The sequence below is a fragment of the Bos grunniens genome, chromosome 20 (assembly GCF_055505025.1).
Source record: "Bos grunniens cultivar Pamir isolate PY7600 chromosome 20, Bosgru_T2T1.0, whole genome shotgun sequence".
In the NCBI taxonomy this organism is placed as follows: Eukaryota; Metazoa; Chordata; class Mammalia; order Artiodactyla; family Bovidae; genus Bos; species Bos grunniens.
The window spans coordinates 64,725,175-64,749,338 of record NC_141184.1 but is presented as its reverse complement, the minus strand read 5'-3'; the positions used below and the strand labels follow the sequence as shown (position 1 = coordinate 64,749,338).

Here is a 24,164-nt window from a genome sequence, read left to right as displayed (position 1 = left end):
GTTCAAAGCATCACGAGGCTGGCAGTTTTCCCTAACCTCTTACTAACATACATACAAAGACTTAAGAAAAAAAAAAAAAAAAGACAAAACTTACAATAACACTGAAAAATAACTAACCACAAAATTCCAGAATTATGAAGGAACTGACAATAAATATGAGGCAGATGGGGAGGACTAAGAATAGCCAGTGTGGCTTAGAGCTATGTCATCCCCTTGCTGTGCCTCCGTGATTTGGAGAGCCAGTGCCTCTGTCGGAGACTCTGTAGAGCTGTGAAGGGAACAGAATGCCTAGATTTCTGCCTCCTTCTCTCCTTCCTCCCAACACCACCTGTCGCTCTCTCCCCTTGTGCGCACGTCCATCCTGTCACATTTCGGTCAATATTCCAAATCTGAGAAGTGACTGGGAAGTTGTGGGGGTGCTGGAGAGGCCTAAGACCTGTGAATATGGAAGATGTACCTGCAAGTAACCTCTGAAGATTACTCACAGCCTTGAATAATCCCCTCCTCTTGAGGGCAGGGGCCTGTGGCTGGCTGCTAGCCAAGAGAATAGTGAAGGTGATGGATGGCGTCACCCCCGCGGTTACGTTGCAGGAGAGAGTCTCCCATTGGCCTGAAAGGTGGAAGCTGCCATTTGTGAGAAGGCTCAAGAGAGGACCACGTGCAAGGACCCTAACGACAGCCAGCAAGAAAGTGGGGCCCTCAGCCCTACAGCTGCAAGGAACTGAATTCTGCTGACAGCCCGTGAGCCTGGAAGAGGCCCCGAGATCCAGAAAGGAATGCATGCTGCTGACACCCTAATGGCAGCCTTGTGAGACCCTGAGCAGGAGACTCAGGTGAGCCAGGCCCCGACTCCTGACCCGCAGAAACTGAGATGCCAAATGTGTGTTGTTTTATGTTGCTAAGCCTGTGGTTTTCTGTTGGGCAGCAAAAGAAAAATAATTGAGTGAGTTTCGGTCTCTATGAAGTAAGCATTGGGTGGGGAGTAGATGACAGCCCGGGGAGCAGGGCATGCCGGGAACCAGGGTGACTAAGTGGGTTCTCTGAAACCAGAAGCCAGAGAGTGGGGTCAGAGGGAGGTGGCACACCAAGAAGACAGAAGTCAAGTCTGTGGGAAGAGGAAATCTGCCTGGGAGCTGAGATACGCAAACCTGTCCTACAAATGTAAATCTGATAAGGAGATTCCACCATAGTGCCCGTGACGCAACGTGTGGGGACAGACAGAAAACCAACTTTCCTCAAGCTGACCAGGAAATATCCAGGAACAATGTAGAGAAAGTTACAAAATCAGTTGAAAAGACGTCTTCCCAATGAAAGTATTAAATGTTTGCTAAAGATTCCTCTATAAATTTAATGTAATTCCAGTAAAAAGACTAATGGAGTGTTATTAGGAATTTGATGAAATCTAAATTATTTAGAAGAATGATCACTTCAGAATAGCTAATATGTTTTTGGAAAAAGTACAGTGATGAGGGAGACTCTGTCTTATCAGAAAATAAAATACAGCTTAAAGCTATAATAATTGTAATTGTATTAGTTCAGGAATAGGCAGGCAATGATAGGAGGATAGAAGTCCGGAACAGACCTAAGGGATGTATGTAACCTTGTACACTTATTTTGTTTTGATATATGATGGAAATTTCATTTCTAATCACTGGGGAAAGGCTGGATAGTTTATAAATGGTGTTGGGAAAGTGACCAACCATTTGAGGCAAACTGTTTATTTCACTGCCTCATGCATGCCTCACACAAAAATAAATTCTGATTAGTTTTACACTTATATGTAAAAGAGGAACATTTATAGATTATACAAAATAGGAGTGAATAATTTTGATGTCTTTGGAGGTAGAAAAGGCATTTATAAACATGATGCCAAAGCCAAAAATCATAAGAGAAAAGATTGTTGCAGTTGATCGCATAAACAATGAGAACTTCCGTATGGTATCAACTCTCACACATAAAAAAGCTTGAAAGGCAAACAAATCGAGAACAAATATGCAACATAAATGCCAGGTGTTGTTAAGCTTTGAACTTTTGCTAATCTATTGGAAAAAGATAAACAACCAATTGAAAAGAAAAACTGAGGCAAGACTAAAACGAGGCAACCGCAAAATACACTACCCTGTGTGTTTGCTTTGCTCTATGTACTTTGTTTTTCCTTTCAGAAATCACGATTTTTTTCCCCAGACTTTCAGGATCAGTAATGTTGGGGGTATGACACTGCTGGCCAGCGTCATGATATTTTGGGGGCGATGTATGAAAGTCATACTGGCCAGTCATCTTTCCGTGAAGGGTCGTATTCTCCACATTACCCAGGAATATCCAATAAATGATTGAGCCTTCCTTTTATTAAAATAATCTCACTAAATAAAGACTTCATTCTGATCCGTACTTTTACTCTAAAGAATGCATTGGTGACTAAAGCCCATTTTATTCAAAGAATTATTTTTCAAAATGGTTATGGCTTTATCTCTCTATGATGGTGATTGGGAAAGTAATTCATGCTTTTTGTAAAAACATTTGCTGTCCAGAAAGATGTAAAGAAGACAGTAAAAATACCCTTATCTTGCCTTCCAAAGATAACCCTATTTTCTCTGTGTGGGTGTATGCACACAGCAATCCATATACATTCACACGAGTATGTGTTTAAATTTTCACAAAAATGAGACTATATTTTTCTCTAGTTCGACAATGTATCATGAATATCTTTCTATGTTAATAAATGTAGATCTGTTTCACTTTAAGCGGATGCATAATCTTCTTCAAAATAACAGTGCTATAATTAATTTAACCAGTCTACAGCTGATAAGGTGTTCCCAGGTGGCGCAGTGGTAAAGAATCCACCTGTCAATGTAAGAGGTGCAAGAGACTCCCTGTGTCAGGAAGATCCCCTGGAGAAAGAAATGGCAACCTGCTCCAGTATTCTTACATGGAAAATTCCATGGACAGAAGAGCCCGGAAGGCTATAGTCCATGGGGTTTCTGTCCATAAGGTTGCAGAGTTAGACACAACTGAGCATGTTCACACACACACATAAACAAACATATACACATAGCTGATAAAATTTAGGATTTTTTAAAAGCCAGAATGAAGAGCTCCATAATTGATTCCTTACACATATTCTTGGCCTTGCATCTGGTTATTTCCTAAGAACAAGTTCCTAGAATGGAGATAATCAGTCAGTTGTCCCAAGGGAAGAAAGAGGATGATCTGAGGCAATAACAAGATGTAATATTTGGGAAGAGAGAGAGCAGCAGCAGTGAGTCTGTCACATCACCAGCACTTGAATTTGTGCCCAGCCCAGCCCAGCCCTATGGACACATGTGTGTGTTCCAGCGAGAGGGAAACTACATGCAGGATTGCTTCCAGAACCTTCTAACAGTTGCAGGCGGGAGGGCAAGGACCAGGCAGAGAGGAGAGAACTGCTCTCCTCTGGTCTGCTCCAGGGCACTATGTGGCTCTTTGGAATCTGAGCAGGGCAGTCCCAAACGAATTGGACTGGTCTGTGTGCATGTATGAGAACCCTGTGGGACCTCGTGAGACACAGAGCTGGGTGTTTCAGGGGCTGTGGGCAGGGCGTGGGGGGGTGCTGGTGCCAGTGAGGTTTGAGTCATTGCTCTTTCCAGATACTGTCTACATCCAGTGGAGGTGAGACTTGGAGAGACTCAGGCTATTCTATAATTACATCTGGTTAGAAGCCAGCTCTGTGTGCCCGGTGCCTTAAACGTCCTGAATATACACCCTCTTCTATTTTTAAGCACATACAGAAGCTTGCCCTATCTGTCATGTTGTGTTTCTTTTTTTTCAACTTTTAATTTTGCGTTGGGGTCTAGCTGATTAACAATGTTGTGATAGTTTCAGGTTAACAGTGAAGGGGCTCAGCCACACATATACATGTATTCAGTCTCCCCCAAACTCCTCTCCCAAGCTTGTCTGTCACTTTACAGTCTAAGAACGGTACCTTGAGGCTTATTCTTTTCTCCCAACTGTGTGCTTGGAGCCCAGGGAAGACCTCCCAGGTTCTCTGGACAGTCTTTTGCCAATTCAACCAATGTGGTTTAAATTCTTTCTCCTCTTTGTTTAAAAGTGGTTATGAGATTGGTTCTCTTAAATGAAGCCTTTGAATGACTGATTACTACATAGAGATTACATCTTTAATTTTTATTTGCACTTCTCAGTGCAGTGCCTTCCCACTGCAGTTCAAATAAGTGAGGTATTGAATAGTGGGGAGCCGCATAGACACCAGTGTTGGGGAGCACGGCAGGCCCTGTTTACTGTTACCCAATGCTCGTCCCCCATGATGCTCATTCTTGTTCGAAAATAGAAAGAGTGAAGTTTATTCGGGAGCTAGGTAGAGACCCATGGTTCAGCTCCTTTTCCAGTTCCCAAATATAAATCATGATTAATCAGAACCAGTCCCTGCACACTCATTTTGCTTGGCCCCTGGTTGGTTGAAGGGTGGTGCGTGATCTTGTGTTGGCTAGTGAGACATAAGGGGTAGCCATTGAAATAAACTTAGTTTCCAAAGAAAAGGCAACATCTCTCCATAGTTTTTTTTCCAACCCATTCTGCCTTCGTATTGTGGGAGGTGAAGCATGGAAGAACAGTGACCACGAGAGAAGAAGGATGAGGATGCTAGGGTGATGGGTCAGCAAAATGGAGAGCCCCTATGTTCCTGGGGATATCGCGAGCAACAAACTCCTTAGTCATGGCTATGTCCAGACTCAGTGCAAAGTGAGAAAAATGAATTCCTATTTTTAAAGGCCACTGTCAATTGGGTTTTCTGTCATGTGCCCAGAAGCAGTCCTAACTGACACATGGAGTAAATAAAACAAAAAAGACTTGACCATCCAGAAGCATGAACTCTGGAGCCAGACTGCCTGCATTGGAATCTAAGTTCTGCTATTTACTCATTTGTAACTTGGGCTGGACTAGGAATCTCTGTGCCTCAGTTACTTTATCTGTAAGATGGCACTACTACATAGATTGTTCAGGGTAGTTCAGAAGACATACCACTTCTTTATGGGGTCACAGCAGGACACAAGTGTCCAGAGCTGGAAAACTGGGTCTAGATTTTTAATCAGTTCAGTCGCTCAGTTGTGTCTGACTCTTTGTGACCCCATGGACTGCAGCACGCCAGGCCTCCCCATCCATCACCAACTCCTGGAGCTTGCTCAAACTCATGTCCATCGAGTCAGTGATACCATCCAACCATCTCATCCTCTGTCGTCCCCTTCTCCTCCCACCTTCAATCTTTCCCAGCATCAGGGTCTTTTCCAATGAGTCAGTTCTTCGCATCAGGTGGCCAAAGTCTTGGAGTTTCAGCTTCAGCATCAGTCCTTCCAATGAATATTCAGGACTGATTTCCTTTAGGATGGACTGGTTGGATCTCCTTGCAGTCCAAGGGACTCTCAAGAGTCTTCTCCAACACCACAGTTCAAAAGCATCAATTTTTCAGTGCTCAGCTTTCTTTATGGTCCAGCTCTCACATCCATAGATTTTTAATAAAAGAATGCAAAATTTCTGCTAATATATCATTTTAAATAAACTTGGATGAGGAAATAGTTTGTAAAATTTTTTCAACCCTTTTTGTAATTATGATGTTCAAATGTAAAGTTGTCTTCAGGATGGTCTAGAATAAAGGTTTGGGAGTTTCCACTCTCATGAAACAAATGAATAGAATTATTCCACTTGTAAAGCTTAGGCTTAATTGGCTCTATGAAGTCTGCCTATTTCATAACTACAGTTCCAAAGAAGTTTCTATTGCTTTATATGGCTACCTTTTCTCTCAATATGTTTTTTTTTTCTTTTTGAAGTCACTAAGTCGTGTCCGACTCTTTTCGACCCATGGACTATAACCTACCATGCTCCTCTGTCCATGGAATTTTCCAGGCAAGAGTACTGGAGTGGGTTGCCATTACCTTTTCCCTCAATATGTTATTCCTGCCTAAATTCATAATTTTTTCCAGGAATTTTTGTAATTTTGACAGTGTTTGCATTTCTGCTCCTTTGTTTCTTCTAATTGTATCTTAAAAAAAAAATGAGTCAGCAAACATCAATTCATGTAAAGGAAGTGTCATGCAAACTACAAAGGAAGTAGAGATACCAGTCTTTGCTCCGCTGCTGTTCACAGTCTTGTCCATCAGGTATGAAGTCATCCAGTGTTCTGCTTTTATAAGCAGGTTTATTAAGCAAGAGGCGCTGGACATTCATATGATGGATGATCCAAAAACTTGAAGGTCTTCCTCCATTGTTTCTGATGAGCATGTGTTTCCTTGAAGAGAATAAGGTGAAGGCCTATTTACATTTGGGCTCCTGAGGATACTTGGAATTGTCTTTTGTGGGGCATCCAGGCTCCTGGATCAGAGTAGTCTTGTTTATTTGTTATGTTACCCCATGGTAATGGGGTGTCAAGTTAAGAGGTAAATCCAACTGTCTCTCTGGGGTGGGTTGCCTCCCTCTTGACTCAGAGGAGGAAGGTAGGTCTGGATTTTGGTGCAGTTGAGAACATGGGAGCGACCACAGGCCAAACCCTGCAGGCTGGTCCTCAGAGCTTAGTGCCATTTGCCTCAGGCAGCAACAAGGACATGTTAAGCTCCACAGTGGGACATGGTGGTGGATTAAGAACTCAGATTATGCTGAGGTTCTGACTGTGGGCTTCCATTTTAGGCTTTGGCTGGAGGTAAAAAAAAAAAAAATTAACAGTATCGTCTTTTTAATTAGATTCCTAACTCCTTTCTACCTTCTCATTCCATGATGAGCCGGTGATGAGTCAGCAAACAGTCACGCTAGGAGCCAGCGTGAGGTGTCCTGTCCTCTGGCAACAGAGGCCCGAATGTCTGCTGAATCAGGGAAGAAGAATTTAAATCTAGTAAAATCACCTCAGTTTGAAACCCAGCGACCCCAAGCCAGATATTTATAAATAGAATTGTGGCATGTGGGGATCAGAAAGCAACTTAGTGATCACTTTGGCCAGCTGTTTTCAAACTTGAGGATCCCTTCGAGGGTTTGTCAAAATGCAGATGAATGCTCAAAGTTTCTGATTCCAAGCATCTGGGGTGAGGCCTGAGAATTTGCGTTGCTAACAAGTTCCCAGGTGAGGATGATGCTTCTGGTTTGGATACCACACCTTGAGAACCACCATTTTAGACAACTGCTGTGCTTTACAATTAAGGAGGTTGGAGTGGAGAAGTTAGTGGATTGTCTGAGGTGATTGGACTGACCGAGAAAATGGAAGACCTCAAACTGATTTCCGTTCTTTGGCGTTTAGGTTCATAGATCTTCTTTCCATTTCACCTTTAAAGCCATAAACGAAGTGTAGTATTCACAATAATAGTATTTGCTTGGAGACAACAGGACATTAAAGACTCCATTAAAGCCTCTTTGCTTTCCCACTAGGTGACTGCTGACTCTGGGGACTCATGTAACCTCTTACTGTCTCAGTCTCTGTAAAATGGGAGGCTAGTAGTATAGTCCTATAGGACCCATCTCACAGAGGGTTTGTGAGGATTAAAATATAATATTGATATTATACAAAGTTCTTAGAACTGTGTCTTGGAAACTGTTGGAATCACTATTATTAAATATTATTTTCAATTCATTGAAAATATTTTCCATTAATAAACTTTCTATCTGGTCAAACTGGCTGGCATGAGAATAATAAAGGTGAATAAGAGAGAAAATTTTCAGGATGTGGCTCCTAGAGCAGATGATGTAGAATAATTAGAGTTTAGATCTTCTCAGTTATGTGCTCCATCCCTTTCTTATGTGAGGAACAGTGAAGTCACAGAAAGATGAAGTGACTTGTCAAGCTTTTATAGCTAATTAGCAACACTGCCTGTCCTAGAACTCAGTTTAATCAATAGCTTTCTCTGCCTATACCATATTTGTGAAACTAGCATTATAGTGTCCACAGACAGATTTGTCTCCATTTCCCAATGTTGGGAATTTAGCTGAATTATTTGGTTGACAATGGATGACCACTTCAGTGTAACTTTATTTGCTCTGAATGCTTTTTATCCTGAACCCTTTTAATTTTTGGTTATCATTGTGATTCTGCATAGGGTAAAAGGAGATGACTTCATTTGCATTACATTCTAAAAATACTCAGAAGAGGATACCTATTCTTGTTTCTCCACACTCTCTCCCCTGGAGTCTTCCTTGTCTTGAGATGAGTCAATGCCATGGAAAGCCAATTATTATTCAATTTAAAAATAGGTACTCATTTAAAGTATCTGAATTCCAATTTGGACAGCAAAAGGTTAATAGTGTATAGAAAAAAAATTCCAGCAGCCCACAAATCTAAGCATAATTATGTATGAACATGAGGCTTTTATTGCTGTCAAAATTAATCACTTTTCAACTTCCAGCTGTTAAAACCCTTCTGGCAGCTCTCCAAGCAATTCCCCTACAGTTACTTTTCCTTCAATTAAATTCTGGTGCAGTTCACAGTCTCTTGTTACATAAGCAGCAAGTTAAAAATGGACTTCTTGGGGTTTTCTTCTATTTTTTTTTTTGGTTGTTATTTGCTTGAAACTAGAAAATGACAGAATGTGAAATTTGTTTCTCTCACTCTTTTCAGCCCAACTTTTACTTAAGCTTCAAGCCTAAAAAAACAGTCAACATGGGATTAAAGTCTTCGTGTTGATTATAAAGCACTTTATGCGTATGTGGTGATTTGTAATAATTTTTATTAGCCATTGCTCTCAGTTGCCCTCCGAGGTAAGTGAATGTGGTTATGTTTGCTCTGTATAATCCCACTCGCTTTTCTCCCCCAGACACTTTGCAGGAAAGGCAGTTTACAAATCGGCACTGAGTTTAGTCCTTGCGTTACGCTACTGCTTAATTATAGGAGAGAATTAAGAATTAAGTGCTGCTCTTTTGACTGAGTGAGCAGGTCTGTCGTGGTGGAAATACTATTAGGAAGAGAAGCCCTCTGAGGGGCCCGAAGCTGCCCAGCTTCCTGGTAGCTCCTGTGGTGGGTCGGACCCCTGATTCCAGAAGCCACTGCAGAGAGGCTGGTTGAGCTGTGAAGGGCAGAGCAAACTATGGCCATTGAGTTGAGTATGAGTTAAGGGGTTAAGAAAAGGGCCTAGTATACTATTTATTTTGATTTCGAGTGGAAATGAATCCAGGTATCTCCCTTTGTTTGGCCCAGAACTGAGTGCTTCCACATGGATAATGTGTTGGAGGTGTGCTTTCCACTTCTCATCCCTGTGATTCCCAAAGACTGGTCCTTATGTCCTTTCCTGAGCTCTATAGGGATGAATGAGGGCTAAAGCTGTGCTTGACAGGAACTGGGAATTCTGACCCCTCTAACCTCCCCTGTATATCAGGGCACAGGCTTTCCCACATTTCAGTTAGTTTAGCCAGTTTCATTTCCCTGGTTTGTCTCTCTCAAGCCCTTCTGAGGGTGCCCTTTGAGTTCTGGGGTAGAGAGTGCCTTCCTTGGCAGACCTCTGTACCTTCCTGCACCTTCCTGCTGCTCCTCTTCACATTGTCGCTGTCTGGCAGGCAGAATGCTATAATGCATAGATGTCTCTAGTTTGCAGTCTCTGTCATTTCTGCCATCAGCCTCTAATCTCATGCAAAACTAACGAATTTCCAGATGCCGGTCCTTCCTGAGCCTTTCTACTTAGTAGTAACAGCTGATGTGAGATCTGAAACTGGGCAGGGGGTATGAAGGTGTCTTTGTGTCAGGAATGAAAGAGTATAGATGCATGTCAAAGAAAAAGTAAGAGTGCAGCAAGCTCCTTGTAATGCCTGTCCCTTTCAGGGTGGACCTGCAGTTCTGTACTCCCCAGCGTTTATGTGCTTGGCAAAAGAGACAGCAGACGTAGGAAGCATCTTCCTTCTACCCTCATCCACCCTCCAGAGTGGCTTGTCACTGAAAACTTGGGCTTTGAAGACCTGAGCCAGTCATGATTTAGGGTATCAAGTAAGATTCCTTGTCCAGACCGAAGCCTTACTGGGCAATGGATTGGAGAGTCACCCTGGTTAACCATGGTCTGCGGTCAAGCCATATTCTTGCTCACCAAGCGCAAGGAAGTGGCTCAAGGTTTGAGCACCTTGGCAGGAATATGGAGAAGGGACAAATTCACCAGGAAGTCATCAGCGTCTCTCTTTACTGCAGTTTGCAATGCAGGGAAAAAAATCCGCTCCAATCCCTCCCTCTCTCCTTTGTAAATTAGTGGGTTGCTTTGCTCTAGTGTCATTGAGTTGATTCACCAAGGGCAGAGTAATTTGGACAAAATCTTCCTAAGTCTGATTTGATGGCCTAGAGAGGACTGGGTTGATTAAGACCTGCTCAACTCTGACAACCAGGGGCCAAGACTCTTCCACTGGGAAGCTGCCAAAGCATCCAAGAGAAAGGATGGAGGTCGTGCCGAGAGGGCCAGGCCAGGAAGGACTGCTCATGAAGTCTTGCCCTTCTGTTCAATGTTTAATATACTTTCTTTTTGTAGGGCATTTCTTAAAACTGCCGCATGCATCATTTTCGTTAATTGGCTTGTATAACAGATGCACGGATATTATCATCCAATGTAAATACCTCCCAAGTATTTTATGTGCTTGTTTCCTTAGTTTCATAGACTCTATGATTCTAACACTAAACGTCTCACTAAACTCTACCTGGTGGTAATTAAAAACAAATATATATATGCAATCAACAAGTTGGGGAGAAGTTCTGTTTGGAGTTAGAGTCACTTTGCAGTTGGCAAAATATGGTTCCACTAATTTATATTGCTCTTGTTCCATCTGCTTTCTGGTTTAAACTGTCCTGGATTACCTCAGACTCTGTGTATGCAATATTTTCCATTTACAAAATTTTCCTGCATGATCCATTTTATTTTTCGGAGAGCCCTTGAAAAGTGAGATTGGTTAGTGTCAAATGTACAGATCCGTTTTATGTGATATGATTGTTGATCTTACAAATGGATGATGAAGCTTAAAAAGATAACTCAGGGGGTAATTTTAGAGCTACAATGCGTGTGCCAAGGACTCAGTGCAAGTTATGCCAACAAATGGGTAGCTCGGGGCAGCTGGTCTTTGTGGAGACACAGCTTACATATTTGTAAGCAAGCTTTTCTGAGGCCTCTAACTTCCTACCACCACTTTCTGGTTATGCTAAAATGCATGCTGCCTACATGCCTTCATGGAACTGCTTACTTTTCATGGAGCCATGGAGGCATGAATGTTTAGAAATTTTTTCTTCACTGCTTAATTATGCAAGAAGAGTGGAGATGAGTGCAAATGTTGACTATAACTGGGAAACAGTCCTGCACGAAACACGGCCTCACAGTGTAGTTTCAGAGTCTCTGTGATTCTGGGCTGGAGGCTGAGGGTGAGGGGGTGGTGCCTGCCCACCGGGATCTGGCATGTCTCCTAGCTAGGAGAGTCATTTGCGAGCAGTTACTGGCACCCACTTCTGGTCACAGGATCGGGGAAGAAAGGTGGGGATGGAAATCTCAGAGTGAAAAGACTCATCAGTTCCAGTCATATTACCTGAGGGCTATTTATTTATTTATTTTTGATGTGGACCATTTTTAAAGTCTTTATTGAATTTGTTGCAATATTGTTTCCATTTTATGTTTTGATTTTTGGCTGAGAGGCATGTGTGATCTTAGCTACCTGACCAGGATAGCTGCAGGATTAGCTCCAGGATTAAACCTGCATCCCTGGCATTGGAAGGTGAAGTTTTTTTTTTCTTTTTAACCTTTTTATTTTGCACTGGGGTATAGTCGATTAACAATGTTGTGATAGTTTCAAGTGAATAGGGAAGGGACTCAGCCATACACATGCATGTATCTATTCTCCCCCAAACTCTCCTCCCATCCAGGCAGCCACGTAACATTGAACAGAGTTCCCTGTGCTCTACAGCAGGTCCTTGTTGGTTATCCATTTTAAATATAGCAGTGTGTATGTGTCCATCCCAAACTCCTTAACTATCCCTTCCCCACATTGGATGGCAAGTCTTAACCACTGTACAGCTAGGGAAGTCCTTTGCCTGAGTTTTCAAGTAATAAGGAGGATAGTTTTGAAGACAAAAAAGGATGGACTCTTTTCTTGGCAATAGGCTTTGCTTGGAAGACAAATGATTTGAAACTGTTTTCTTTGGGAACATTAGCAAAGGTTTTCTTTGCTCCTCTTTGAGCATGTGACCTTGTTATTTTGTTTAGTGTTCAGCCTAACTGTCTTCCATTAAATGATAGCAATAGCTTGCATTTGAATTCAACTTTGTTGTTTCCACATGATTTCTTAGCGGTTATCTCATTCCCTGCTTGAATAACTTGAATGTTCCTATAAGCAAGACTTAATTGGAGCCAGAAGGGAAGTGATGTTTATGACATTGACTGTCACTTGAAAACTCAGGGCTGTACGGTGGTTAAGACTTTGTGGCCCAATGTGGGGAAGGGATAGTTAGGGAGTTTGGGATGGACATGTACACACTGCTATATTTAAAATGGATAACCAACAAGGACCTACTGTAGAACACTGTAAATTAAGATAAAAGTCCAGGGTCATAAGACACATTGGTGGCAAAGTGGGAACCAGAATCAGTCTTCTCCCTCCTGATATTCATCCTTCCTGAGAAGGCAGCATTTAATCCTGCTCATGACCTGTTGGCTTGGGCTTCCCTGGTGGCTCAGATGGTGGTAAAGAATCTGCCTGCAATGTGGGAGACCCAGGTTTGATCCCTGGGTTGGGAAGATCCCCCAGAGAAAGAAATGGCTACCCACTCCAATATTCTTGTCTAGAGAATTTCATGGACAGAGGAGCCCGGTGGGGTGGACACCACTGAGTGACTAACACTTTGAAAACTTTTTTCATGATCTGTTGGCATCCTTCATGAAGATGGTTCCATCTGTGATCCAAGTGGGCTGTGCACTGAGTTTGCCTCAGTAGACACCTGTAGGTTGTTCTTCAGTGTGTAGCTGAAATAGCATTTGTCCCAGCAGGTTATTCCTATCTTGCTTGTTAGATTTTCTGGATAATTCACAGCCTTTGCTAGGAAGGAACCTGCACAGTCCTCTTTCTGAAGTCTCACCAGTCCACCAGTAGCATTCAGGTTCCAGAGGTGCCTGGCTACTTTGAATTGCTTAAAGCTGTGCTTCCGGGCATCTGACAAGTGCATCTCTGGCTTCAAAGTGAGCATCTGCCTTGTCTAGCCCTCCATACAAACCTGCACAGTTTCTGGTAGCCTTTCTTCCCGCTCAGCCCAGCTCGGCAACCAGGGATTTGTGTTCAGAAATGGACCATCACCCCTCAACTGGTAGGTTGGCTGCATTCCAGGAACTTTGGTGTTGCTGTCCTGTTGGCTGACATTCTGAAAGCTTTAGAGATGAGGCTGGGCTAACTGGTCAAGGGTGACCATGGAACATCTCAGTTTTGCTCGCCTGTAAAAGTAGTTTCTGTGCTCTTGAATGTCTTAAGGAGCTTGATGCTAGATTGCTGCGATAACCACCCTAAGAGTGTGCTGGCTTTCTTGAAGGTGCAAAGCATTGAAGGTATTATTTGCCTACTTTTTTCTTCTCTCCTTCCCAACTGCCAGAGCTTGACAAGAATGCCCAAGACGGTATGCTTGCAATTTAAGTCAATTGCTCATGAGTTGACATACAAGCGTCTCTAGAAAGAGTTCATCCTCTTGGGTTTTAGAAATGTGAACTTAGGCAGAGGATCCCCTTTGTCCCCTCTGTGTATTTCCCAAGCTCCCAGCAGAATGTCTAAGCTGGGATGGTTTATCTTTGGCTCCATTCAGTCTCCATTACAGAGGCTTTTCCCCTTCTACCTCCCTGTATCCCTCCTAGGCCCAGTCCCTCCCAGCCTCACTGTTCTCTGCCGTGCAGCCCCAGCTTGGTCTGCCATTAAGAACACCTATCTCTGGGTCATTCCTGGACTCATTTCCCCTCAAAATTTACCTGCCTCCTTCTCTTGGCAGCCTTGCCCTTTCTGTTTATGATCAGAAATACTTTTCCTCTAAAAATTATCCCTTTGAAAAGTTGTTCTCTTTAAAATACTTGTCACTCTCATCACTCTCACGTCACCACCATTTCCTCCTAACATGTGCTGAGCACCTACCTTCTGCTAAGTCCTGAGGACATACAACATAAAAAGAACCTCTGCCTTGGGAGAGTTTATAGTCTGATTGCAGGAAAGCATTGCTGTCTCACTTCTAGAATGAAACACTTATGGTTCTCGTAGGGAAATCATGGGAATATGAGACCTTAGTCCAATGGTACTTTTGATAGGCCAATGGGGAAGCAGTCAGAAGAGGCAGGAACATTAAAATCACACCTCCTACACTTTTACCTCTTCTTTTTCACCCTTTTCCTCTTGATGACCCTGTAATCATCACAGACAATAAAACAGCAGAGGATCAGCTTGGGGGTGGGCTTCTTTGCTCCTAGGGAGGTTCTGTTGGCGTTTCTGTAGCTCATTCTAAATTACTTACGTTGAGACCGGAGGACAGAAGAAGTGACAGAAGAATCACATAGACTATCGGAGCAGGGATCCTGCCAAGCAGAGACAGGATACGACAAGATGCTCAAAAGCAGAAATCTTCCCATGTCTGTAACATTTCCAGCTGGAAAACAGATCAGAGCTACACATTCCAGCTATGCTTAGGAAGCACTGAAATATCCAAGTACTAATCATCTAGGTATGCTAACTGCAGCTCAAAATAATTCTGGGGTTGCCAGTGCCATATGCCTTGTAGGCTTCCAATTAACTGTGCTCACTTCTTTCTTTTTCTCCAAGGGCCAATTATTGGGGAAAACACACATTTCTACCCTCACCTCCATCCCCAACCATTCAGAGAAAGGTTGTTATACACAAGAATGTCTGACCATTACAATAAGCCATTAAGTCATTCAAATGTGGGTGTTGGAAGAATTTAACTCTTGAAATGTGGATTAAAGACTTACAGTCTGTGAATGTAGAATTTTAGTTAGTGCCAAGAGTTAGAGAAAACCCGGGAGAGGGATGGCCACTCATTCCAGTTTAACTAGGGTGCCCTTGGTCCCAGGGTAATTATTAATAACATCGCCTCTTTTCTCCTAAAAGTGCCAGCTTGGACAAATGTTATAGTTATTTTTGCCTTAAGGATTATGCAGTTCAGTTTTCAGTTTGGTTCAAATTTAACGCAGCAATTACTTTTCCTCCTCCTTCCAAACAAGTGATCATGTGTTTGCTCTCCACACTATTGGTGATGAGACACTCATTACATTGCAAGGAATCCATCATTGTTATGGAGTTCTTGGTTCTGCGCCGAAGTCTGCCTTCCCAAAGCCTTCACCTCTTGATTCTAGTTCCTTCTTCTAGGAGCAACAATATAGGACAAGCTCTTCCACAAAATATTTTCCATGTTGGTTTATTTGTGGTATATTTTTCAAGAACATACTCATGTTTACTTAGGTTACCTTTTTCAATATTTAAAATTCCAAGGAGCCTGTTGTAATTTGGGGTTGCTATATCTTAAAGAAAAAAGCAAGAATTTCCCTAGGCTCTGTCACTAACCCCCTAAGCAGAAACCACGCAGGTTTATTTGGGGATAGTGCATAAAAAAGAAAGCAGGGGTTAGTAACAAAGCCACTATCCTGTGGTGGCAGTTTTTTTTTAATATAAATTTTTATTATGCAGTTAAATGACTGATAATATCTCTAGAAATTTATAGGCAGGAAACAAGCATACCATGAAGAAATGAGGCTCCCTTTAAAGACTATTTCAAGCTAATGGCAGAAGTAGAATTCACGTATCTTGTTTTTTTAATTATTTTATTTTTTATAATTGTAATATAGTATATAAGATGATTGTTGGAGATTTAGAACATCTCAAAAAATAAAGAAGAAAGTTCTACTTGTGCCCACTATCAGAGATAATACTCCTGTTATTATTTTTGGTGTATATTCTTTCATTCCTTTTTCTGTGTGCTTGGTAAATACATAATTTAATGAAATGAGGATCATATTTATATAGTTTTCTCTACTGCTTTTGTATTAATATCATATAATAATCATTCTCCTGCATCATAAATGAGCTATAAAACCTGGTGCATTTTGCACTTTTCTAGAGTCTTCTATTGTTAGATATTTAGATTATTTTTAACTGTTCCAGGAATGCTGTAGGACACATCCACAAATCCTTGTCAAGCTCACTGATTATTCCCTTAGAATTTGTTGTTCAGTCACTCAGTCGTGTCCAACTCTTTGTGACCCTGAGCACTGCAGCACACCAGGTTTCCCCATCCTTCACCATCTCCCGGAGCTCACTCAAACTCATGTCCTTTGAGTTGGTAATGCTATCCAACCATCTTGTCGTCTGTCGTCCCCTTCTCCTCCTGTCTTCAATCTTTCCCAGCATCAGGGTCTTTTCCAATGAGTCAGCTCTTCACATCAGGTGGCCAATGTATTGGATCTTCAGCTTCAGCATCAGTTCTTCCAATGAATATTCAGGATTGATTTCCTTTAGGATGGACTGGTTCCCTTAGAGTAGACTCCTATACGTGGAGATTCTGCTTGAGAATTTTTTGTCTGTTTGGGCTGCCATAACAAAATACCACGGATGGCGTGACACCCACAACAGAAATTAATTCTCTCAGAGTTCTGAAGGCTGCAAGTCCCAGATTAAGGTGCCAACTGATTCCATGCTCGGTGAAAGCCTCCTTCCTGCCTTGTGCGTGGACTACTGCTCACTCTGTTCCTATGTGGCAGATAGTTCTGTGTACGCATAAGGGTACCAGCCCTGTGGGATTAGGGCCTCACCCTTATGACCTCATTTAACCTTTGTCACCTCCCCATTTCCAAATACCAGGAAAGACTGAAGGCAAAAGGAGAAGGCAGCAGCAGAGGATGAGATGGTTAGCTTCACTGACTCAAGAGACATAAATCTGAGCAAACTCCAGGAGATAGTGGAGGACAGAGGAGCCTGGCATGCTATATTCCACACAGTCATAAAGACTGTGCAACTGACTTAGCGACTGAACAACAAAACATCTCCAAATACAGTCATGTTAGGTAATTAGGACTTCAACGTATGGATTTTGAGAGGGACACAAATATTCAGTCCACAGCAAGAACACAAATCTTTTTCATTCTCTTGATCTATAAATATCAGTTTAGAGCTCCATAGGCAAGGTGTGTAGAGCTCCTTTTAGGCATTCACTCAACAGAGAGCTTCATCATTAAAGCAAGAAAAATCTGTAGCTAACCTGTTTTTAGAAAAGTTGTTCATTGTTGGCATTTGAGTTTCTTTGATTCCTAATAAGGTGTTTTTCATATGGTTCTGTGTTATTTCTAGTTCTTACTTCAGGAATCAACTCTTCAAGCTTGCAGTTATTGATTCAAGTTTGCTTATCAATTTGTCTGGACTATTTAATGAGAAATAATAAATGACAACCGATGCTGCCTGGTATTACTATGTGTCATTATTGAAGACAAGCACATTACACATTATATCTCCTTTATGGTCCTCAAAATGCTCTGCTTATTGTTTTAGAACCCCATTTTAGAGACAATAACTCCAAGACATGGAGAAATTAAGCAGATTTCCTATATGAAATGTTTCCTGTGTGAGCCTGTAAACTATCCCCAGGCTCATTGCTTTGGTCCTGTTAGAGGAAACACTGACTGAAGCCGCACGCCCAGACCAGGCACCACAGAAACCATTTGCATGAGTTGTTTTACGCCAGGAGATCCTGGTAAGGAACACATAACTAACAAGCCACCACCAACTGAAAGAATTTGGAGAAGCTCAAAAGGAGACAGGAGACACATCCACATGTCCTCCCAGAATCCTTTTCTCTGGAATCCATCTTGGCTGAGCAATGTGTGCAGATCACCAGCAAGGACCCTGCGTGAGAATGATTGGCCAGGGACAACCCAGAAACTAAGCCCATCGCCTGAAACCCAAGACTGTGAGCCACATGGCAGAGCATTCTCCTGGGTTCTGTTACCCTCCTGCTCTCTGCCCAGATGCCCCATCCCAATAGTCTCTTGCTTTGTCAGCATGCGTATCTCCTCGGATAATTCATTTCCAAGTGTTAGATAAGAGCCTGCTCAGAACAAATGTTTTGACCTCCTTCCTGTTTTCCCCAAATTTCAGGAGAGCTTTTTCAAATGCTACATGTCGCAGGTTTAATTTCCCACCGTCTGGTTTACTGTCTTCAGTGATGACTTAGTTCTCTTACTGTACTGTCAGCCTCCCAGCCTCACCCAGCTCCCCACCCATCTGGCTCATTGTTTCTGGATTCCGTTGTCATGTCTTTTCATCTTATCATCCTCTTTTTGACTTTCTGCTCCTTTTTCAGAGAAGCCACATATTCTTAGATCCTATTGAAGATACAAAAACATATCAAAGTATTTTCTCACTTTTTTTTTTGATAGTAAATTATTTCCAAGACATGTTTATCTCCTTGATCTTTAGGATATTGTTCCCTTTCTCTGGAGCTTTGGCACTTTTCCCATAGACCTCCTATCCAGCTTATTGTTTATTAATCTTCAGATTAGGCAGGTTCTCCCTGGATTTGGGGTTTGCCAACAGACAACAGGTTTTGTGGTTCTGCTGCACAGAAATGGAATCCTCTCATCCCACTGCCTGATTCTTTGACACTCTGAAACTGAGGGTATTTGTGGAAATGCACAACTCCCGTGTGCCCTGCTGTTAGTTTCCTACAGCTTTTTTCTTCCTAGTATATATCTTCAGGGTGTGGACTACACCCTAGAGGATGCAAAGCCTCATGAGAGACCCCTTCCACTTACTACTTAGTTTTCAGTCCATTGATGTGACAGAAAATTTGGGTGGGATGAGATTAGTGAGAAAGGACAGGATGGGGAACAAATGATTTTTTTTTTAATTTATTTTTCAGTTGAAGGATAACTGCTTTATAGAATTTTGTTGGTTTCTGCCAAACATCAACATAAATCAGCCATTGGTATACATATGTCCCCTCCCTTTTGGACCTCCCTCCCCATCCCACCCCTCCAGGTTGATACAGAGCCCCTGTTTGAGTTCCCCAAGTCATACAGCAAATTCCCACTGGCTGTCTATTTCATGTATGATAATGTAAGTTTCCATGTTACTCTCTCCATACGTCTCACCTGCTCCTTCTTCCCTGCGCCCCTGTGTCCATAAGTCCATCCTCCATGTCCGTGTCTCCATTGCTGCCCTGCAGACGATTTCATCAGGACCAGCTTTCTAGATTCCATATATCTGTGTTAGTGTCAGATCTTTCTCTCTCTGACTTACTTCACTCTGTATGATAGGCTCTATGTTCACCCACCTCATTAGAACTAACTCAAATGCATTCTTTTTTATGGCTGAGTAATATGCTATTGTGTGTGTGTATATATATATATATATATATATATATATGTATATATACACACTACAGCTTCTTTATCCATTCATCTGTCGATGGACATCTAGGTTGCTGCCATGTTCTAGCTATTGTAAATAGTGCTGCAATGAACATGGGAGTACATGTGTATTTTTCAATTTTAGTTTCTGCAGGGTATATTCCCAGTAGTGGGATTTCTGGGTCATGTGATGCTTTTATTTCTAGTTTTTCAAGGAATCTCCGTATTATCTTCTATAGTGGCTGCATCAATTTACATTCCCACCAACAGTGCAAGAGGGTTCCCTTTTCTCCACATCCGCTCCAGCATTTATTGTTTGTAGAGTTTTTGATGATGGCTATTCTGATTCGTGTGAGGTGATATGATAGCTTTGATTTGCATTTTTCTAATAATGAGCAATGTTGAGCATCCATTCATGTGTTTGGTAACACATGTATGTCTTCTTTGGAGAAATGTATGTTTAGGTTTCTTTCCCACTTTTTGATTGGGTTGTTTATTTTTCTGGTGTTGACTTGTATGAGCTACTTGTATATTTCGGAAATTAATCCTTTGTCAGTTGTTTCATTCGTTATTATTTTCTCCCAATGCGAAAAAATGATTGACCTGTTATTCTGGCACCTGAAGAGAAACACTTGCATAATTGAGGGAGGGTTATCCAATTTTCCTTTGGGCACTGATCCTGGATCTTTGAGGAAGGGCAGACAGTGGAGAAGGGCCGGGGCCAAATCACTTTCTTTGCCATACGTGGGCTTTTCTGCTCAGGAGAGCAAGGATGGTCCACCACTCACTGTTTCTCTGAATTCGCCTTCAGCCATCCTGGAGTGGGTGGAAATTCTTTCCACATTCTGGCAATTCAGCTTTTGTTTTTGTGCTATTTTTGAGTTTCAGTCTTGAAAATGTGTTGTCGTGTGTATGTCTAGCAGGAAATTGGTGGGGTCAGGGACTGCTTGCCAGGTATCATTTTTAACTGGTATCATTCTTTACATTATAGTTTTTTGCTCAATGTCCTGCCTGCATGTGTGTTGATGGCACTTAGCATCAGAATCATCCCTGACACCTCACTGACCCATTTGTCAATTGCCTGGTCTTTTCATCTGTGTGGACATCCTTCCATCCCCACTGCTCCTACCATGGTGCAGATCTTCACTGTCATAGGCTTCTGTGGTCGTGGGTGCCTAGGCTCCTAGCCATCTGCCTCTTTCCTTTTCCATCTTCTTCTTACTGTTAATACACTTTACCTAAGGACAGCTTGGGAGAGTTTCCTGGTTCCCCAAAGTTTTGCAGTGGCTTCTCATGATCTGTGCCCAATTCTAAACTCTTTTTTTTTTTAAGTTTTTTTTTTTTTTAATATGAACCATTTTAAACATTTTCATTGAATTTGTTGCAATATTGATTCTGTTTTATGTTTTGGTTTTTTGGCTTCAAGGCATGTGGAATCTTAGCTCCCTGACCAGAGACTGTACCTGCACCCCCTGCACTGGAAGGTGAAGTCTTAATCACTGGACCACCAGGAAGTTTCTCTTTTTTTAAAAGATTTTTTGAAGTCCTAATGAAATCTTGTGGACAGAGGAGCCTGGCAGGCCACAATACATGGGGTCGCAAGAGTCAGACATGACTTAACAACTAAACCACCACCACCACCAAACTATTTACTGTACCACTTTTCTCTTACTAAATTATGTGGTCTACCATTTTCAAATGTGGTCTGTGTTGCTTGCCTCTTTGCCTTTACTTATGCCATTTCTTCTGAGATCCCTATTATTATTATTTTGCTGTAGTCTTATCCATCTTGTAGAACTTTATTGTTAATAGAACATGATCTTCTGCATGAGGCTGGAATGCAGTCTCTTCTTTATCTGAGCCTTGACATTTAGATCATCTAACTGATACATTCTGCTGTGTGTTGGAGTTCATATGGGCATATGTGTGTGTCCTACCTGCTGTCTCCCTTTCTAGACTGTACGTTATTCTTTCTTGGTAAGCCATGGTTTCCTGATGAATAGAATGAGGATAATCTTAGTGCTGAACTGGCACATTTGCGGCCTTGTTAAATAGCAGAGTGTGTCTAGAGGGCTAAACACAGAATTGCTGAACAGTAAATGCTCAGTAAACACTGGTGGAGTCAATGAATAAATGACTCTTCTGATTTCCCACATTAATTCCATATTGTTTCAAATGTAAGACCTTTTACTGTCCTAAGTGAAAGCATTAGTCGTTCAGTGATGTCTGATTCTTTGCGACCCCATGGACTGTAGCTCACCAGGCTCCTCTGTTCATAGGATTCTCCAGGCAAGAATACTGGAATGGGGTGCCATTCCTTTCTCCAGGGGATCTTCCCGACCTTGGGATCGAACCCGGGTCTCCTTCATTGTAGGCAAATTCTTTACTTTCTGAGCCAGCAGGGAAACCCCCTTTACTATCCTAAAGTCTGCTCAATTTGCAAGGTTTTCAGTCCCAGCTGCATGCTCCATTTTTCTTGCACATTGCCAGAAGGTTAGGGGCAAGGAGGGAACGATCAAATGGAACGACCATGAGTGAAAACCACAGGCACTGAACAGCTGGATAATGTGAAGAGACAAGCTCCGCTGAATCTCCAGAAATGCATCAATCATTGGACAGTGGCAGTTTTTTGGGAAAGTTCAGAGATGCTTGAAAAGAAGCCAGAGTGCAGAATAAACTGATCCTTAGAGTTGGGTTTTCAAAACCAGTCTCCATCATGCCCAATACCCTTTGGAGAGATGACAAATTTAAGTGTAAACAGACCTCTTTGTTTTATTATGATCCTCAGGAAATTGGAGAGGTGTTTTTTTTTTTTTTTTAAGCAGCTTAATAATAGAAATTGCCTCAGGGATTGGGCCTGCCATTGCTTTCCCCTTGCAATACTGTTCTCCCTAAGGGAGCATGCAGCAGCCTCCCAGCGTGAATATTGCAAAAGCCACTAATAATGGTCCTTCTCAGGTAACATTTTCTGGTATAAAATATCTTGGCTTAATATCGTCTAAATACATTGAAGTGTACTGTGGTCAACATGACAGCATTCTGACACACAATACTACTGTCTTTACTTCTGTCTTGGTTCCTGTGGTGTCAGAGGTCCCAAATGAGTCAAGATGATAAATCCTTGGCTAAGGCAGTGGAGAAGCCATCATGGTACCTGGTAGGATTTAGAGTCTCTTGCCATTCTCAGGAGAGCCATGCGTAATGTCAAGCATGTGTGCGCATGTGTGCTAAGTTGCTTCAGTCATATCCGATTCTGTGCAACCCTATGGACTATAGCCCACCAGGCTCCTCTGTCCATGGGATTCTCCAGGCCAGAATACTGGAGTGGGTTGCCATGCCCTCCTCCAGGGGATCTTCCTGACCCAAGGGCTGAATCTGTGTCTCTTATGTCTCCTGCACTGGCAAGTATGTTTTCACCACTAGCGCTACCTGGGAAGCCCAGTGTAAACCATAAAGCAATGTAAAAAACCCTGGATTAAGAGTTAGGATTCAGTCCTAATAACTCAGGATGGCAAAGCCAATAGGACTCAGGCCCAGCATTTAACCACAGTGGGCCTTTCCACTAACTGAAAGGAATTGAGCCACAGGATCCTTAAGTGTGAGAGCTTGGGCGCTCAGTAGTGTCAGACCCTTGGCAACCCCATGGATTGTAGCCCGTCAAGCTCCCCTGTCCATGGGATTCTCCAGACAAAGAATACTGCAGTGGGTAGCCATTTCCTACTCCAGGGGATCTGCCTGACTCAGGGATCCAACTGGAGTCTCCTTCATTAGCAGACGGATTCTTAACCACTGTGCCACCTGGGAAATCCCAGGGTCCTTAAGTGACCTTCCATATATGGACTTTCCAATTCCAAGATTTCTTTTGGTAGGAGATGAGTTATGTCATGATGGTTCGGTCTCTGGAAGCAGCAGCTTTGGTGTTGAATCTTGATGAAGCCTCTTGGTAACTAAAATCCCAGACTATTGCTTACTCACTCTAAGCCTCAGTTTCCTGACCTGTAAGATGGGGCTAGTAATCAGTTTGCATATGCAGCTGCTCAGCTGACTTCCAGGGACAAAGTCTCTTTTGACATCTTCAGCATCATCATTTTTTCACCTTCGTATTTGTTGCCTCATCTTAGAAGACAACTGTGGTTTTTTCAGATATTGTCTTCATTTGTGATAGGAAGCAGGGAGTAGAAATGAGAAGTGATAGCAAGATTAAAAAAAGGAAAGTTTTGATGAACCTATTTGTAGAGCTGGAATAGAGATACAGATGTAGAGAACAGACGTGTGGGCATGGGGGAGGGGAGGTTGGGATGAATTGGGAGATTGGGAATGACATGTGTGGGCTGCCATGTGTAAAATAAATAGCTGGTGGTAACCTACTGTAGAGCTCAGGGTGCTCAGCTCTGTGCTTTGTGATGACCTAGATGGATGGGATGGGGGGCAGTGGGAGGGAGGTCCAAGTGGGACAGGGTATTTGTGTAGTAGAGCTGATTCCCTTTGTTGTACAGCAGAAACTAACACGGCATTGTGAAGCAATTATACCCTCCCCCAGCCCACCCCCAACCCCCACCAAAGGTGAATAGGGCAAAGGTCCATGTTTCAGGACTGCTCCTCTTTTCTCCAGAAAGGAAAAACTTTCCCCCGAGCTCTCAGATGATTTCTTCTTGTACTTCATTGGCCAGAATGGGGCTACATGGCCCCTCATCTGTGAGGGAAGTTGGCAGAGTCTTTTCCAGCTTCTGTAGTAGTGGTTAAAGGAGAACAGGTTGAGATGCTTTGGGGTCGGCCAGCAGACAGGTGTGCCACACTGGCCCCCAATGATGTTAGGAT

General features: G+C 42.5%; 1 long non-coding RNA gene across 1 annotated transcript in view; it reads left to right on the top strand.

The window, feature by feature from the left end:
* Positions 1-256: 256 nt before the first annotated feature.
* Positions 257-24,164, top strand: part of LOC147350542 (uncharacterized) — a 43,519-nt gene continuing 19,611 nt past the window's right edge. The window contains exon 1 of the long non-coding RNA XR_015148561.1: positions 257-833. This is a non-coding gene — a long non-coding RNA (uncharacterized LOC147350542). The remainder of the gene's footprint in view (positions 834-24,164) is intronic.